The sequence below is a fragment of the Falco biarmicus genome, chromosome 2, assembly GCF_023638135.1.
Source record: "Falco biarmicus isolate bFalBia1 chromosome 2, bFalBia1.pri, whole genome shotgun sequence".
Classification (NCBI taxonomy): domain Eukaryota; kingdom Metazoa; phylum Chordata; class Aves; order Falconiformes; family Falconidae; genus Falco; species Falco biarmicus.
In genome coordinates, this window is record NC_079289.1 from 80,233,652 (window position 1) to 80,249,468 (window position 15,817).

Consider the following 15,817-nt stretch of genomic DNA (forward strand, 5'->3'; position numbering starts at 1 on the left):
AATAGTTATACCCAATGAAGGGAGTCTAGCTGCTTTCTATGATACCCTGGGATTCCTCGGTTGGTCTGAGCTGATTAAAAGGTGCTGTGACCTGTCACAGGACAAGGACAGTCCTCTTGGCACGGCTGTATGTCCTGCCATGTTCTTTCCATATGTATTCTGCTCTCCACTGCTCCTTACTGAGATGACAAAAACTTTCCGCTAGAACTTCTGCCACATACAGACAGATTAACTTCACTCCTTCTTCCTGCACTCCCTGACTTCACTTCAAATTCACAACTGTGATCCAGGTGTTAGAAGCAAAAATTCCTGGCAAAGTCATAAGGTCTTGTTACCACAGAACAGGTGCTGCTGCTTAGCTTTGCCTTGCATCGTATGTGTTGTGTTAGAGGATGCACTTTCTTTGCCCCAGTTGCTCACTGATTGTCTGCCTCCCACTTAGACTTACCACTGTGGTTTAAACTCAGTAAACCAGCAGAAGCCAAACCCTGCGAATAAAAGTGATTTGCTGCTCATCTCGTGAACTCAACTGGCTCACTGAGCAGTTCGATGAGTCCCAGAGCTAGCATGAGGGAAGATCAGGACTGCTGTAGCTTGGAGCAAGGCTGATGAAGGAATGGGACAGCCCCTTTCAATAGCAGCATGCTGCTGGATCAGCTCAGTCACCTGGTGGGAACTTGCTGTGAGTCTTGACCTAGCCCAAGTCATCAAGGGAATGAACAGCTGCGCTGAAGTCTGCTGGTCTTGGGATTCATGGTTCACAGACAATAGGTTGACCTGGAGATGCTATTAGAAAATTATCAGAAAACCAAAACAGTTGCCTCCATGTTGGAAATACACCTTTGTACGTGCCAAGCAGAAATATTATGTTGCCTCCAGTGGAAGTAGATGCCTAAACTCGCTAGGAGTACAAGCTGAAAGAGAAAATTGCATGTAGCTCTGCTTTGTGGCTTCTGTAATCATTACGGTGCTGGTAATGGTTGGCTGGGTAAAAAGTGCTTGACTAACAATATCTTTTCTCAGTTTTGTGAGACAGTAGTCCTAGGACCAGGTCTACACCTTACAGGTCATAGAACTACTGAAAAATAAACCCACTCATATTTTGCTTTTCATTTTCTATGCAGTTTTCTGTACTGGGGGGGAGGGGGGGGCTTACACTGAGGACAGTGGAGTCCATCCCCACCAGAACTTTATAATCCTCTGCCTGGCTGTGCATGTGCCGACAAGACTGTCACCTCAGCACACCAGAGCAGGAGGGTGCTGAGCCTGCACGGTACCTGCAGTGTGTCAGGGGGAGGGATCTCTGTGCTTTGCATAGTAATAGCAGCCACTCTTTTCACACATTTTTCCTTCCAGGTATCTAGGAATGAATGGAGAAATGAAACAAAACATCTTTGTGTGTGTGAGTTCATGAGGCGTCAATGAGCTTGTAATTAATCCAGCGTCAAAGAGGGGTTAGCAGATTGTGACTGATTATCTGAGAAGTGGGATATCTTCCCCTTGTGTCAATGTAACCAAACCATTGTTGGAAGAAAGAGATGCTGCAGTGCATCTGCCTAAGGGAAGGGCAGCAGGGTGGACAGAGCCTACAGACCCTGGAGACAGCATCCTGTGGACATGTCACGGTGAGGATAAAAGGCTCCTTCTCAGCTTCCTTACATACAGGGCCAAGCTCAGAAGAAAGAAGGGACCTGGGACAGAAACTAGGGACTGTGAGAAGAGAGGGAAGAAGACCCATTGAAATTAATCTTGACAACACAGTTAGAAAAGCGGGAGGGAAGACGGGAACCAGCAAAGTAAAGGAAACATGAAGGAAAGGTCTCCAGAGAAAAGCAGGAATCAAAGACAGAGTTCCATGTAACTAATTATTACTGCATATTTTATTTTTCCCAAATCTAGTTGAGGACACTTGCAGGACTCAAGAGTGAGAAACACAGCCTGGATGCACTCCTGGGCTTTACACACGCTCTGCCACTACAGGTTACTCCTCCACCCCAACTTGCTTAGATCTATTGGGTCAAGTACTGCCACAAACCCTCTTCTATTTTGGTCTGCCTCTTAAGCCCAGTGTCATCACTGGATACCAGCTAACACATGGTGAGGAGAAAATGGTGCCACCCAGATTTGGTTTGGTGATAAAGAGGTGAGAGAAAAAATAAGGTGGTAGGGAAGCAGCAAGTTTTAAGAGAGGCAGAGCAAGGAGGAAAGGGGAAGAAAAATTGGTTCTGAAACAAAAGACAGCAATGCTTGGATATGGAAAAAAGAGATTAAAACAAACAGAAACATCCTGGGGGTCAGTACATAAAGTGCTTAATGCATTCAATGGAAAATAGCACTCTCTTGTTTGCTTGTGTTAATTAAAGAAGTACTTGGAGTTCCAGGCCAGTGCACAGGTCTTGGTTTCTCAGGTTAAAGGTTTCTCAGGTATTTTGCTAACAGTGCGTGTGTAGGAATAATTAGTAACCCACAGCCTGCAAGCCCTTTGAACAATTTTACCAGCTCTCTGCTTGACACATCTTGGAACAAGACACAACTGTGAGGAAAGAGAACCAATTTAAGATGTAACATCAAAATATTAATCAGAAAAGGCAACTCATGTACATGAACAGAGCTGCAGCTAGTAATCTCATCTAATCTACTTCCATGCCTATATTTCACTAATCACCATGGTTATGTAAGCAGGTCTTATCAAAGATCCTTAATTATAGCAACCCCAGTGAACTGCTACACAGTACAGCAGAGAAAGGCGAGGTCTTCATAGCCGTATTCTCCATATGGGTCTGGGGGAGGAGTGCGTCTGTGTGAACTGGCTTTGGCTTTGGTGCATCTGTTGGGGTGACATACACAGGCATGAAGGACCCTGCCCCTGAGTGCGTGGGGACAGACTCTCTCAGGCCTCCAGGTCACTCACAGTTGAGCGCTAATCACCATCAGTGATGTGAGGGCACTGCTTTGATGCTGTGAGTGAAGGTAACTTTAAGTAGTCTGATATGAGGGGCAGTCAGTGGGGTAGGGTGAGTGGCAAGAGGAGAGGAAATGCTGAGTTGAGGAACGATATTAGAGAAGCAACGGTGCAGGGACTACAGAGCATGATGAGAGATTTGGGTCTTATGGAAGCTTTTCCTTGGAGCATTTTTGAAACCCAACTCCTTATTAGAAGCACTGCTGATTTGTTAGCTATTGCTATTAGGGAATGTCTTACAATTGAAAAACAGGAAAATTAATAAAGCTGTAGGACTTTTAAGTTCAACACATTATTTGATGTTGTGTTTAGCACTTTGGTCCAGCAAGCTGCTGTGCTGTCTGGGGTCAAGACCCTAATTATGCTGGTTCTTTAGTATAAAGGGCCCTCTCTCCCTGCCCAGAGGAGCTTACAAGCTAGACAAAAATGCCACCCTCCTTCCTTTACAGAGGAGGTATAGAAATCAGGTGATTTTCCAAACAGCAAGATGGACAGGAGATGTTCAGGAGTCAGGATAAGAATTTAGGAACAGCCTTGGAGGTCCAGATGGAGGGTCCACCAAGGTCAGGCTCACAGGGAGGGAGGTTTTACATCCAGCCCCTCCATCTCCAAAGGGTGCTGTGAAGGCATTCTCCACACTCACGCTGCACTCACTCTGTCTCCTCACTCACACACAGAGGGGCAAGACCTCTTAGATGGCAGTGAGGGTGAAGTACCCTGGCAAGGGGCACAGACCTGGCCCCACGGGCTAGGGGCAAAGGGGGGAACATTCTGCACACAGCGGTGAGCACCGGTGTGTTTGTGGCTGCCCTCATTCATCCAAGAGGGAGACCTCAGCACACAAGTACATCCAGTGCCCAAGGCTGCAGCCTCACCTCTGGCTCCTCCAGAGTGATGTACCCCACCGTTTACACTCTCCTTATCTGCATGCAAACCACTTGGTTTCTCCCTGTTTTCTTTCCCCATAGCCCTCTAGCCCCACCCCCCCTCCCCCCACCCCCCACCCTCGCTAGGCGGGGATTCATGGTTTTTTCAGGTGTCCTAGCCTGACCCTGAAGAGAAGTCAATAGAGACAGTAGCAGTACTGACCTGGCAGGAGAGCTCTACGGCCAGGAGGGTGGTTTTTCCAGGGTGAGCCTTATCCCTTGTGCTCTCGCTGCACTGGCTCCCATGCTTTCCCCAAGAAAAAGGAGTAGAGAAACTTTTCTCTTCCACTTTCAGTGCCTGCCCCTGTAAGTGTAATCCTGGCTCGCACCTCTTTTCCCAACTTTGTGAAGTGCTGCCCCAGGGATGTCCCTGATCCACTCGCCCCTTTCACACACTCCAAGGGCCAAAAGGATTGACTAGAAAGTAATCAAAATCCACCTGACAAGCAAATCCAGCTGCCCCTTTGAGGGAAATTCCTCTCTGTGCTTTCCTGGGCAGTTTGGATGGAGCATTTTGTAGGAGAAGCTGATCTCTTTGGAGTACTCTTGGAAAACCTCTCCAGGTATTGCTTGCTCGATGCCCTAAGTACTTTGCAGCAGTCAGAGGACTGGGAGGACAGCAAGGCAGTGAAAGCAGAGTTTGGTGGAAACCTTGGCAAATTTGGAGGGAGCCCAGCCAGTCATGCTGCTGTGGTCTGTGGTGGGGAGCCCACCACAACAGTTGGCTGATCTGGCCTTGGCTGGAGCACTGGGGGCCCTATCAGCTGCCTGGCTGTTGGAAGCAGTCCATTGAGGTGACGCACTTGGGTGTGCAGCACGAGCTTGCCGATAAGGCCTTGGAGACTGATGTGTACATGTTCAGAGGCTGCTTCCAGCTCAGTGCGGGTGCCTGTGCTGCCAGCAGCAGCAGAGAAACGTCTGCTGGTCCCCCTGCCAGTAGCTGTTGCAGCGTGGTGTCTGGTGCACGCTCTTCTGTGGCTGCATGGTTATCAGGAGGGATAGGTCAGTCTGCTTTGAAAATGGTCAGAATCCCTTCCCCGTCTGGAGGAGGACGTGCTGCCTTCTGGCGGGAGAGAGCAGATCACTAGGCAGTGTGTCTGCCCAGTGAAGGAAAAGGCATATCCAGGAGAAAGAGGAAGAGCAGGGTATGCATATATGAGCTGCCCTGTCTCCCCAGGTACATTCCCAGCACCAACTTTTTTTCAGCTCAAGGGACCTCCTGAGACTTTAGGGGGTCAGTTTAGCACCCGTTACTATGTCTGTCCTCCAAGGACTTGTCTAGGGCGTCTTGAGCCTATGCAAGTTCCTTGCATACGCTGTCCTCTGGAAAGCAGCTTGCAGATCTGCTATCCCCATTGCATCATTTTGTTTGTTTTCAGCCTGGCTCCAGCTGGCTTCGTTTGATTATGGTTTCCTGATACAGCAGGAGCTTAGCTAACATTAGCTCAGCCACAGTGTGAGGGGCAGGTTTCCCTCCACCCCTCCCAGTGCTTGTTTTGTCATTGCATCTCTCATACTTGCCTAACTGCATGGTGAGCGGATTGAACTTGCTCAAATGGCTGGGTTAATAAGCTGAATCATTTTATCTTGCAGTCAGAATTTGCAAGGGGAAATGAGGCTGCACTGCACAGATGGGAGCGCAAGGTGGGAGGAGGGAAGGACAGCAGGAAGGATAGGGTAGAAGGAAGAAGACAGCGTGTAAGGCTTCTCCCTTTCTGTAGCAGCAAAGTTGTTCAGCTCATGTCTGTCATGGGACTGTACCCGCACAGTGGAGCTTTTTTATCAGCAAACACTAGACCTAAAAATAGCAGGTATTTCTACTAGTGAACTAGAGCAGGAATATCAGAGCAAGCTGTTGTAGGTGTGAGGGGGGGAACCTCCTGCACATTCCCTTTGCTATCTGCAGCTCAACTCTGCTCACGGCTCCACATTCACAAAAAAAGGAGTGTGCCTGATTTACCCTGAAATACATTTATGGAAGATGTTTTGTTTAGGAAAAGAGACCAGTCATAACAGCCTGCAGAAAGGCAAAGCACTGTACACCTACAACAAGCTTCATGCTGCTTCCTTGAGTCAGACAAACCTCCCACAAAATCCAGTGGGAGTTGGGAGTTCTCCTGGGCCACACGTGGGTAAGAAGTGCAGGTGAACAGGCTGTTCCCATTACCCTGTGGTACATGTCCTCATGGGTGCTCTAGGGCTTTTCTGCGCCACCGTGCCCTGTGGTCTAGTAAAGAAGCAGACTGATGTGTGGTGATGGTCACCTCCTGACAGCAGACGAGATGTTCTCCGTTTGCTTTCTGTGACACGCCTCCCGTCCCCCCCCCCCCAAAAAAAAAAAAAAAATCCTCTGAGTTCAAAGGGCCTGGGGATGACCTGGTGAAAGCAAGCCACGGCTCTAGGTGATGGATGCAGAAGCTCCTGCGAGCCTTCATTTGCTTTGCTGGGGCTCCCTCCGGTGGCCTTCAGCTAGAAGAGCTCACCCCACCCGGAGCCGCAGACCCTCGGCAGAGGTTGAGCTGGATGTAATCCAGGGCAGCGTTTCCCACGAAGACCCTGCGGACGGCATGGCTCGGCATGGGCGTCGAGGGGCCGGCAGAGCATGTCACTTGGCCCAGCGCAGGTTGGCGAGTGACCCCTGCGCGCCAGATGCAGGAGAGTTGCTTCAACCAGGTGGTGGGCCCCTCCTGCAAGACCCAGCAGCCTGGGCAGGAGACCCAGGCAGCCCCAGCACTACCACAATAAGCATGCAGGTTGTTGGAAGGAGGGTTCGCTGGAGTCAAGAAGACGCTCAATATGAGTTATGCATCTTGCTCAACTTTATTAAGTTTCTAACACTACTTATATAGAACCGATACACATGCATATTCGTAAAGCAGAAATATAATTGGTTAGTAGTCTCTAAACGTGCGCGGTTCTCACACCCCTAATTATCATGACTAAAATAAGCACTCTATCCATGTAGCTAATTGTGTTGCTGTGCTTCAGCCTTGTAGTTTGTTACTCCCTGTTTTCCCATACCGGTCCCTATATTTCTTGGCCCTGCACCTGCTTTCCCAGCAGCTGTATCTTGTTACAGCCACAGCCTGTTGGCACAACATAATTACTTGGTCTCAGGATTCAAGAATAGCTCAAGGCTACCTTTCTTGTTAACTTCAGCACAGCAACTTCAGTACAATTCTAATTGCAGGCCTATTCTAATACCAGGCCTGGATTGTGCAGATCTTCAGAGATTCTAAGGCCATGCTTCTGCAGCCATTCTTCTACAATTCCCCCTTTTTCTTTTGCACAAGCCGGGCCTGATTGGTTATGTTAAAAACTACTCTCTTTAAACAAGAAAAAACACAGCTAAAAACTAAAAGCATTACAATAATGATTATAACAAAGCGTATTCCTTCCATCAATAATGTCTTTAACCAACCTGTTATGCCCAATCCTCTCAACCATTCATCAAAGGGTTTATCATCAACAAGAATATATGCTTCATGTTTCCCTGCAGTTGTGACAGCTTCTTGTGGATAGATATGGAATGATCGGAAAGGTCCACACAACACATCCCTTCAAAATCCTCACAACCGTGTCCATGTGCTAATAACAAAAAAACTACTGCAGCTCTATTTTATAATGTAGCATGCCTAACACTATCTACGTCAAGTGATAACGAACTTAAAATCTGTGATGTAAGATTAAATTGCTTCTCTCCCCAACACGCTAACCTTCGTATATTCTTAGCGTTTAATGCAGTCATTGCTCCTGGCATAAATATGGAGGCTAAGACATTTGTTGTTACAGACTGCAGATCGACTCGGTCATTACATGTTTCATCAAAGGTGCGCAGTGCCCTCCGTGATCTATGAAATTGTGGAGTCACTTTCAATAAGTCTTTCATATGTGGAGCAAAGTTAAACGCCCTAAATAACATGGTCCACCGACAGGATTCAATGGAGTCCCTGGCCATGCTCTATCTCCACCTATCAAAAAGACTCCTGGTGGCAACTGATAGCCCCCTGATACATTTACATGTAAGCCTCCAGCTTTCAGTTCACCCCAATTAGGTGAACGGGTTAAATTTTGAAACTTTGTATCAAACTCCGATTCACCTTGTCGTGCTAGTCACAATCGCCACGGTTCACCAAACCAAATTACTCCAGTGCCATTTACAGGTTGAAGTGGTGGTACCGTGTCCTTGCATACTGGCATTCCCATTGCAGTCATGTTAATGTATTTAACGGGCATAAGGCTACCTAATAGGTCTAACTCCTGCAATGGCAAATGATATGGTCGCTTCAAATTCTCAATAACCATTTTCTGCCACACTGCATTACGCATAGAAGGCCAAACAAATTGCCCATTCGGACTCATACATGTACCATTCTGATTGGAAGTCAGATCCACTGTTTTAACATTTCAAAAAAACATCAAAATTTGTTTCATTCTCTTGCAGGGGAATACCAATTAAACAAGTTCTAAAGGGGTTGTCTGCTTGCTGCAAACATAAACAAAAGTCTGTTACCCCCGTGATATTTGCCCATGTCACCCATATGTTTGTTCTAGGCAAGATGTCAAAAATACTTTGGCCAATGGGTAAAAAATTCATCAAGACCGTAAACCAAGTCCACCAGTTAAACATGTTTAGTCCTACAATTTCTACCTTTTTTTTTTTTTTCTTTTCATTCCACCCCACAAATCTGTGCTTTCATTGATTCTGATGATGTATACTGTCTCCAATCAGCATGGTATTACACTAGTCGTATGCTTTCTCTTGTTTCATGCCCAGTTACTAATCAAACACATACTCTTTACACCATTTACATTTAAGCTTTGGCTTACAGAACCGTTTTACCCCACAAAGCATACATTGGCACAATACCCACGGGTTAGATCCCTTACAACATAGACAGTTTATTCCATCTGCTCGCTCTGAGTCTTCTCTTCTGTCTTCTGATCTTGACATACAGGTCACACAAACTTGCTAGGGACCCATATAGATCCTTTATCTGTGGAGATACAAAAATAACCTCTACTGATAAATAACACTGGATTAGGTCCTTCCCATACACCTGAAGCCATATTTTTATACAGAACATTCAAAGCAGGAACTGTAGTTGTTTGGTTCCCTCGTGCTGTTTGGTGATGTATAACAACAGGTGGTCCTTCTCTATCCTCCGTAAGGGAGAGATAGTTTAAGGTAAACAACACCTTAGTCAACCGTTCAGTTACATCTATGTCCTGCGATACGTTCTGTCTCTGAAGATAATCCTTCAGGGTAGGGTTTGCCCTTTCAACAACTGCTTTCAGTTCTAAGGTTTGAAGGTTGTCCCGTGGTTCACCAGTGATCACTTGTTTCTGCCATTGATTATCGGATTGCCAAACACACGCAGCCTTCTTCATCTTTCGTCCTGCATCTGCAAACACCGTTGGCCCTTCAGCTGGTCTTTTTGAGCGTAACGGTCTTGCAATCCACTGATAATGTTCTAACATCTTCCAGAGAGGTCCTTTTGTCCAGTTGTTGTGTACAACACCTGTATAACCCATCAAGGCTTCCTGTATGGCTGTTGAATGTCTCAGAAGCCATTCATAATCATCACCACGGACTGGAATACTGATATCTGCTGGTTCAGTCCCATCAATTTCAACAATCCTGTGTCTTCCTTTTCTCACCAAGGCCGCTACTGCTTCAGGGTGACTTAAAATACGATGTCTGGGTTGCAATGACAAAAACAACCACTCTAAAATGATCTCCATATTTCCCCCCTTTTTCTTTTGCCATTGCAAAATAAGGGCAAAAGGTGAAGTGGCAACATTACAAACCAAAAGAAGATAACGGATGATTTGGCATTCGGTGACCACACCAGCCAGTCTGAATCTTGCGGGATACAACTTTCAGGGCTGCCCGCTGTTCTGGTGAACAAGTTCAAGGACTGTTGGCTTCGGTGCCATGCAACCAGGATCGGAACGGTTGCAAATCATCATTAGTGAGTCTCTTTGTGTGTCATCAGGGTGTAAGGGAATCGTGAAAAAGACAGAACAGTCTTTCAAGTCTATCACAACAATTTGCCAAATCTGAGGGATCATCATAAAAGGTGGAAGAGCAGGTTGCAACACTCCCATTGCTAAAAACTGATCATTAATCTTCCATAAATCATGTCCCAATTATGTGCATCAAGATTATTAATCAGTACTAGACAAGCTGACGAGCTTGGTCACCTGCCATTCTCCCTCCAAAATGGCATCACGAATAACACCAGACCAACACTGTAGAATTGGATCTTTTCTTGAGTTCAGCATTGGTGGGGTAGTTGGGCTAACTGGAGGAATTAGAGGTATTGAAGTAGTAGGCAGGTTCATTTTAACTCACTTTTCCAGGTTTCTTAATTTATCTATTACCTCCTGTAAGGATTTCTCTGTATTGTTATCACAAGGTTTCTCCCCGCCTTCTTCCTCAAACCTGTCCGATGATGTTTCAGGACGAGGAGGAACTTTTGGTTTGTCCGCTGTCTTATCTAAAAGCTCCGGCACTGTCGAACACGCAGGGGCGGACATACCCTTCATAGGACGAGTATGCCCAACTCCGAAAAGTAGAAGGCTTAGGTGAATCACCCTTCTGCTCCACTGGCTTTTCTACACATCTCTCCCCAAGCTTCTATGGCTGCCGCCGCTACTTTTTTTTTTTTTTTTTTTCCCCCGCTTTCATAATTTCCAGAGTGTTAACTATCGACCGCCACCCCAGAGGCAATTTCCCACTTCTCTCCATTCCGCAATACTAAACAATAACGCGGGCTCAGGGATCTTATCCTTTTTTCGTGCCCAGCGAACTAAGGTCTCCACTTCTGTCTCTTTAACGCCCTCCCCTCTCTTAAGGAGGATGCCAGTTAACAGTTTAATTGCCGCGTCTAATTCCATCGCAGTCTTCTCAGAGCTCTCCCCTTTCACAGAAAGGATATCAGCGTGGAGAAGCCCTGCCGCGATTTACTCGTCATGGCCTTCTGTAGTGCCCCCCCCCTCCTCTCACAGAGAGGAATTTAGCATAGAGTCCTGCTGCGATTTACTCTACGCGGTCTTACCACCGGCAGGGGTGCGATCTGCAGCTCCACACCGAACTCTGGACTCCCCTTTTCGCCAGCAGCTGGGGGGATCCGTGGCGGTGGGTGGGCGGGCGAGTGGGGGGAGCCGCGGGGCACGGCACGGCACGGCACGCTGGCGGGGCGTGGGGAACTGTGCTGGTGTAAGAAGCAATCTGGCTAGCGAGGTACAGTCACTGGTTGTCATGATTTCAGAGTCAAACAGATAAGTCAACAAGTGTTTGGTTCAGATTGTAATCCATATCATGTAACCGCTTGTCGCAGCTGCTGCATAAATTTCCAATCAAAAGGTTTCCACAGAGTGGCTGCTGAACCAGCAGGTAAAGCAGTAGTCCGCACTGGACAAGCAACAGCAGAAGCAGCTTCCCACTCTCCCTCCAATATAGCGTCTCTTACAACCCCAGACCAACGACTTTCGGGAGCGGCAGGGTGGAGGATAACACCTTCCTGGGTCAGGATCTGAACATCACGACCGGCAGTAGGCAGATGGCATTCAGTCAATTGCTGCTGCAAGCAGTTTAGGGTCTGGTCGGAGGGTTTGGTTCGGAGACGGGGGATCGGGGCAGGTGCAGGTGGGGTGGGTTCATTTTCTTTATCAGACTCTGCATTCTCATTCAGAGGCGCACTCGGACCCGCCGTAGTACCCTCATCCTCATCTAACAGGGGGGGCGGCTCTCGGTAGCTGTCAGGGCGGCGTGGAGCACCCGTTGCGGTGGCACCCTCCGGCGGGTGTAATAGCTCTGTCGCAGATTTTTTAATGGGAACAATTATGCCTTTTGCAGATGGAGCGCTGAGACCAAATAATTGGGTAGACTGCGACTCGGTTTCCTGACCGAGGAGGTCTGAGGCATCCATAGCCATTTTTTTCTCCGCAACCAGGGATCGTAAATGGTTTATGACCTCCCGGCAGGCAGTCCCCAAGTCCTTGGCCGACTTGCTACCGCTAAGGATCGCATCGCAAAGGGAATCCCCGACCTCTCGCCACTCAGTTACACTAAACAGCAATTGCGGGTCTTTTAAGTGTCTGTTTTCAGCCACCCACCTACAGAGCTCATGGAGCTTCTTAGTGCTCACGCTAGCCTCTCGCTTAGCAAGAATATCAGTTAATAGCGTGAGTGCCGCTTCTCTTTCCATCATCAAGGAAAAAATGGTCTTACCGGTGCAGGTCCGCGCACAACATCAATGACGGATTCAGATGCCTTTACTCCTTATGGACGCCTTCCTGCTCGAACTCTTCACAGCGACTCTCAGTTTTGCAAAGCCCACCATTGCGATGCAAAGGCAGAGTTTTTCCAGCAATTACCAGCTTTCCCGTCGTTCAGGCGCCAATTGTTGGAAGAAGGGTTCGCCAGAGTCAGGAAGACACTCAATATGAGTTATGCATCTTGCTCAACTTTATTAAGTTTCTAACACTACTTATATAGAACCGATACACATGCATATTCGTAAAGCAGAAATATAGTTGGTTAGTAGTCTCTAAACGCGCACGGTTCTCACACCCCTAATTATCATGACTAAAATAAGCACTCTATCCATGTAGCTAATTGTGTTGCTGTGCTTCAGCCTTGTAGTTTGTTACTCCCTATTTTCCCATACCGGTCCCTATGTTTCTTGGCCCTGCACCTGCTTTCCCAGCAGCTGTATCTTGTTACAGCCACAGCCTGTTGGCACAACATAATTACTTGGTCTCAGGATTCAAGAATAGCTCAAGGCTACCTTTCTTGTTAACTTCAGCACAGTTCTGATTACAGGCCTATTCTAATACCAGGCCTGGATTGTGCAGATCTTCGGAGATTCTAAGGCCATGCTTCTGCAGCCATTCTTCTACAGCAGGTCACTCCTTTGGAGTCTGCTTCTCCCTCTCCTGCAGCATGGCCTCTCCCCAGTGTGGCTGCAATGCTGGTGCTGCTGCCCTGTCCCCACCTGGGACACTGAGTGGCTGGGAGCCCCCAGCAATGTGTGGCACACGGCAGAGGTTCCCTTCCCTTCCCTTCCCTTCCCTTCCCTTCCCTTCCCTTCCCTTCCCTTCCCTTCCCTTCCCTTCCCTTCCCTTCCCTTCCCTTCCCTTCCCTTCCCTTCCCTTCCCTTCCCTTCCCTTCCCTTCCCTTCCCTTCCCTTCCCTTCCCTTCCCTTCCCTTCCCTTCCCTTCCCTTCCCTTCCCTTCCCTTCCCTTCCCTTCCCTTCCCTTCCCTTCCCTTCCCTTCCCCTCCCTTCCCTTCCCTTCCCTTCCCTTCCCTTCCCTTCCCTTCCCTTCCCTTCCCTTCCCTTCCCTTCCCTTCCCTTCCCTTCCCTTCCTTTCCCTTCCCTTCCCTTCCCCCTTACCTTACCTTACCGTCCCAGCTCTGCTGATGTGTGAAACAAGGTGCCAAGGGCTGTGTCGCCTGCATTCACCTGAGTACATAGTTGCAGGGTGATGGCAGGGGAGCCTGATGTATCATTTGGGAGGCGTGGAGATCTTGGGGGAACAGAAAGATGCCTGTGAGGGGACTCAAATGTGGGATCTGCTTTGGGAGAGAGAGGGGTAATTTGGGAAAGGCTGCCTGGTGTTACAACAGCATGGGAGGACTTAGGAAAATGTTACTGGACCAGCTTGACTTGTGAGGTGACATCTCTGGGGAAGCTGTTGGTGCAGAGAGAGGCGCAGGACATTGCAGGGAGGCCTTGAGAAGGGCTGCAGATATGACACCTGAGGAGCTCATGGGAGAAAAACAGGAGCCCCTTGCCTTGTGCAGTGTGCCTGGCCAAAAGAGGCTGTGGTGTGTGAGCTCTGCTTGCCCAGCTCCCTGCAGAGTCTTGCGGCAGCAGGCAGCCTCCCCAGAGGCCAGTGGACTGCAATGAGCCTGCTTGCAACCCCTCTTGCCTCCCCAGGGGGCCAGAGCTGGGCAAGGGAGGCTGTGGGTTTGCCATGAGGTTTTGCTCAGCTCCCAGGGGTTTGCTTTGCCCTACACAGCTGCACTGTCCGGGTATCCATGCTGTGGTGTGCCCATCCTGCCTTCACACAAATTGTTGCCTGATGTGAGCCAGAGGTGGAAGCCAACCCTGGTCAGTCTGTCCCTGTCTGAAGTGAATGTGTGGGTATGTCATGTGGAAGGCAGACAAGCCTGCATGTGGGGCTGTGTTTGTGGCCTTCATCAGAGAGCCCTAATTACTATAGGTGAAGAGGCACAGGAGGAGAAACACCCTGCAAAAGCAATTGCAGTAGAAACCTGCCAGCCAGCAGGTTCAGAGATGCAGTGTGAAGTGAAGCCTGAGCCCAAACTATCATTTCTCCACTGCCACCATCACCCTTCAGAGGCCAGGTAAGCTGCCACGGGTCTGATGACCTGTGCTGAAATTGGGCTCTGCTTTTTGCATCATATAGGTGCCTTGGAAAATTTTACACAAAGCCAAGCTGCTTATTTTCAAAGCAAAGAAGCTCTAATCCTGTGAAAATATTATTTTCCGATTATGACTTGCAGAATGGCTGATGCAGATCTAATCGATCTGTTTAATCAGTCCTGTGAAAGCACAAGCATCAAAGCTGCTGGCTTTGATGCAGCTGAAGAGCTGTGTTGCCTCGTGTGAATTCTTCTCATTGTTGTTTTAGCCCTTAATTTCAGGGCAGTAACTGCAACAGCAGACTTCTCTGCTACCACCTGACTAAGGAACCAATGAGGTTTAGAAAAAAAGGTCAGTATTGTTAATGCAAAGCTATATGCTCTTAAAGAATTTCCCTGGAGCTTAGCAAGAAATAGATGTTCACAACATCCAGCAGAACTGGATTTTTTCAGGCCAGGATCGATAGTATTTACAGTGCTACTTTTAGCACTGTAAAGTGGCTTTAGCTGAAAAAACACTAGCTCAGTTGCACTGGGGGTATACATCTGCTGCAGGAAAGCTATGTAACACTGGATAGCTGTTGGAAGGTCCTTTGGCTGTAGCACAACCAGAATCATGGAAAGGACCCACCTTCTCTTCTTGGATTAGCAAAAGACAAAGGGAGCTTCCCAGGAGGCCAGGTTTAGAGTTAATTTTCAGAGCTGAGCGATACTGAATGCTGGAGTAATACTAGACAACTATTTTCCCATAATATTAAAATCTATTTAAAACAACCACAGCAAGAACATCAGTTTTTGCTAACTTTGTTGGTACGGGCTAGTAAAGAGAGCTGGGAGGTGACAGTGTCATGACCTCTGCTAGGACAGGGCAGCTGAAGCTATGGTATAGCTCAGTAGCTCCTCAACTGGCACGAGGCTACTCAGGCATTTAGCTGATCTTAAATTAAAGAGGCTTCCCTATCCCTTCACTGATGCTGCTGAAAAGTTTTTTACCAGTGCACCTCCTGTCACCTGGAACAGCTTCCCTGCAGTCCCTGGCATTTGTTAGGCTCAGATGTATGCTGCTACTTTCAGTTCTCTAGCCCGTATTGCCTCTTGTCCTGAAGAGCTAAAAGCCTCCCTGTGGACCTGGCAGAGGAGCCCGGGCAGCTGCTGGCGGTGGACTGGCAGCTGCAAAGGGACCTTGGGTGTCCCTCACCTCAGCCACCCATGCCTTGCTCCCCCCAGCTTCCAATCTGCCCATACCCTCCAGCCTGATCTCAGAGAGACTGCAGAGGTGGGCCAGGAGCACACTGCAGCCCTCAGGAGACTTTACAGCCATGGTGTTGCAGTCTCAATGAGCTGGTCTCACAGGCCCCAGTGATTTTCTGCGTCTCACCTGCTACAAAAAAGACCTGAATTATATTCCTTTACTCTGCTTAAGAAAACAAGAGAAAAAAATCACTGTTCATGCTTGAAGATGTCCCTAGATTGGAGGGAGCCTACAGCAAGGGGCTCACAGGCTCCACCTGACTCCTTGGCTCTGCCTGG